We start from the raw sequence: 3,819 nt of genomic DNA on the forward strand, positions 1-3,819 counted from the left end.
AGGAACTAGGAACTAGGATAACAATGGTATATACAACAACAAAACTAATCACAATACTCCATGGCTTGCATGGGGAAAGACCGGGGCTTTTATAGTGCCGCTGATTGGTCACAGGTGTTGACCCAATCAGTCTGTTTGTAATAATGGAGCGAGAGAGACATCTGGTGGTGAGCGGCATATATATATGAAGAGTTCAGATGCAAAACCAGCTAAAAGCCATCTCAGTCAAAAATGAGATAATGATACTGAGTTCATGCTCCTGACACATACAATTATAATAAATATAAATATAAATATATATATATATATATATATATATATATATATATATATATATATATATATATATATATATATATATATATATATATATATATATATATATATATATATATATATATATAATTGTTTTTGTATAATTGTAATTGTAAATATTAAGGCGTTTAGCAGAGATGCCATCACTTGTCCCTACCAATACCCACACACAACTAAATGGTCCCTAGCAATGAGTTAAACTGTTACTGATAAAATTGTCAGTGCAGTGCTAACAACATTAGTGTGTATGTTAACGTGCTTGCAAACTGTATGTGTGTGCCTCTGTAATGTAGAGAGAGTGGAAAAAATAGAGCTTGTGCTTTCCATACATAAAACATAATTCTGTGCAAAAACAATAATCAAATAATCTGTCTTTTTTATCTTATTGTTTACTGTATTTATTTGATTGGCCAGTGTCGTTATGGATTTTGGTTTTAGGCTGTAAGGACCTTTGAACTAACTGAAGTTGTGTGGCGAAGGAACTATGTTCGCCGTGTGTTTCCCTGAAAATAATTGCAGTACTTAGAACGTTTGTCAGCCAATCAGATGCAAGCATTTAACAGCCCCGCAGTAGGCTAAAATTTTTATCAAACAATAAAACCTACGACCTTGCTTTTAATGTATAGAGTTATACACATTCAAGTCCTTAAAAATCAGAAAAGTAGTACTTGAAAGGTCCTTGAAAGTCCTGGAACTTCATTTTACAGTGTCTTTATGAACCCTGTTTCAGGTGTTTTGAGTTAAACTGTGCAGGATAGTGACTCTCTGGAGACCTATTCCCTCATAGTTTGCATTGTGCTTTTTTTTGTTTGTTTTGTCATGTATTTTTCTTTGATTTGTAATGTATTTTTTATATTTTTAATATTGTCATGCAACCTATGAGTATAGAAACTATATGACAGATTCCTGCAGCAGTTTTATCAGTAAAAACACACTGCTCTCTCTTTTTGCTTAGTTTATTATTATTTTATATATATTGAAGGATAAAGTACAACAAGACAACACAAAACAAGTTTAAATTCTTTTTCTTTTTTTTTTAGGAAGTTTGGACAATGTTTCTAGATTTGTTACAGTAAAAGTTTCATTCTCAAAATTATGTACATTAAATCATACAGTAACATCAGCAACAAGGCTGATTACATCAATGATTACTGTAAAAGTCACATTCAGATCAGATTTTTCAAAAGTAGTGTAATCATAAAATCCAAACATGTGATTTTAAAAATATCCACTTATACACATTCATCTACTGAATGTATGTAAGATGAATGTGTATGAATGGATTTTACATTTAAATAGAATAAACTGGTATATTACTGTAACCATATATCAGATATACATTGTTTAATCAGTGGCCTAACATGATGGAGAATATTCTGCTGGTTAGATGAACAGAACTGCTAGTTCCTAAAAAGAAAATCCACATTCTTAGAAATATAACAAAGATGAATATAACATCAGATTTATGAGTTCAAACTGTTTTCTTTCTGTATATGATGTGCAAATCTCTCACCTTGTTTGTGATTCTTCTGAAGCTCTGCAATGTCAGAAACTGGGAATGAAAAAAGCAAATGACTGATTATGGTATTCATGTAGCTCAAACAGCAGAATGTGTGTTTGATTCCCAGAGAATAAATCAACTCAATCATTAATCAGTGTCACTTTGAATAGTCAAATTGAAAGCATGCCATTGTGGATAAATATACATACACCAAAAGCAAAATAATAATTATCATGAATAATTTTAACAAAACAAGAGGGATCATATATACACACTACCGTTCAAAAGTTTGGGGTCAGTAAGACTTGTAATAGTCTTTAAAGAAGTCTCTTATGCTCATCAAGGCTGCATTTATTTGATTACAAATATAGAAAAAAAAACAGTAATATTGCAAAATGTTTTTACAATATAAAATAATGTTTTTTTATTTCAACATACTTTAAAATAGAATTTATTCCTGTGATGAAAAGCTGAATTTTTATCAGCTGTTACTCCAGTCTTAAGTGTCACATGATCCTTCAGAAATCATTCTAATATGCGGATTTATTATTAGAATGATCAATGTTGGATAATATCAACAGTTGTGCTGACAAATATTTTTTGGAACTTTTAATTATTAACCTAATACATCCTTGGTGAATAAAAGTATTAATTATATTTAGTTCTACCCTGAATAAGCTTAACAGACTTGAACTGATTACTGTACTGAATGTACAATAACTAATGTTTACATATGGTCCACAAGATAGAATAATAATTCTGTAAACTTGTGAGCACACCTGTAAATGTAAATGATGCTTTTCCTATAAAGTTCATAGAGAGTGAATGAAACGTTACAGTTTAGAATCTGATGAAACACGGCTGACTATGAAATATAACAGTGTTTTATCTGAAACCTCATCAATACTCACAGTTTGGTTTGCCGCTATTAATGCTGTTCTGCCTGATTAACAGTGTCTTTGCTTCTTTAAAACATAACTTTTTGTCCTTTTTGTTTGCCATTTTTCTGTTCCTCTCTTCTCCATTTGTTTAATTCTCCTGCAGTTTGTGATGCTCCATATATATTCTCCCATTCATCAATTTCTCTTACATTTTCCTTTGTATTATCTGTTTAAAAAAAAAAAAAAAAGTTTCCATTTAGAGTTAAGTTTACATTTAAAAAGATTGATGAACAATACAGGTCTACATTTTAGTTTCACTACAAAACAAACATCAATTTCCAGATTTAAATAATAATAAAAAAAATCTCTTTACCAAACAAATAAAGACAGTGTGTTTCATTCACCTTGTGATGAGATGAAAAGAAGAAACATCCACTACTCTGAGATCTGCTGCTGCTGCTTTGAATGTACTGGGGGGGAAAAAACCTTTTAAATACCTCCTGACAGAAACTCCATGATGTCATTTGAAGCAACATAACTATCGGCTGATGCAGACATTCTAAAAATGCCCAGATCATGTTACAGGTCTGTCATAGTATACGGTCTCCTGCCAGATGTGTTTGATTTAAAAAAACAAAAACAACAACAAAAAAAAATAAATAAAAAAAACATTTTTTCTTATTGTTTGTAATATTTATTTATTATTATTATTTTTTTTTTTTGTAATTGTCTTAATGTTTCAACTTAATGAAACATTAAGTTTAAACATTAAGACAATGTAATAACTCTTGGTGATGTGCTATCACACTATCAAATGGAGTATACTTTGAAAGGCTACACGTTCAACTGTTTGCGTACAAAAATTAAGTATGCTTTGGGCTTAATAGTAGTGAGTGAGAACACAGAGAAAGCTTAGTTATCATTGTTGGAGTTAATGGGCTTCAACTTATACTTTATAACTTTACAATAGGCTGTTTTGGTGTTTTTAGCTTGATTTTTTTTTTTTTTGTTGTTTTTTTGCATGCCATAATCATCACATGATTGAACACAAGATACATTCAGCATACAGTGAGTAGTCACATGCACTGAACCTCAAGTGCTCACAATGGAAAAACTTCCCTA

The 3,819-nt window shown here is 30.6% G+C and overlaps 1 long non-coding RNA gene across 1 annotated transcript; it reads right to left on the bottom strand.

The window, feature by feature from the left end:
- Positions 1–1,342: 1,342 nt before the first annotated feature.
- Positions 1,343–3,557, bottom strand: LOC127162111 (uncharacterized). The gene is made up of 4 exons (XR_007827262.1): positions 3,102–3,557; positions 2,728–2,923; positions 1,829–1,867; positions 1,343–1,722 (listed from the first exon to the last, which is right to left on the bottom strand). It is a non-coding gene; the product is annotated as an uncharacterized LOC127162111 (long non-coding RNA).
- Positions 3,558–3,819: the final 262 nt, after the last annotated feature.

The sequence above is a fragment of the Labeo rohita genome, unplaced genomic scaffold (genome assembly GCF_022985175.1).
Source record: "Labeo rohita strain BAU-BD-2019 unplaced genomic scaffold, IGBB_LRoh.1.0 scaffold_84, whole genome shotgun sequence".
NCBI classification, from domain to species: domain Eukaryota; kingdom Metazoa; phylum Chordata; class Actinopteri; order Cypriniformes; family Cyprinidae; genus Labeo; species Labeo rohita.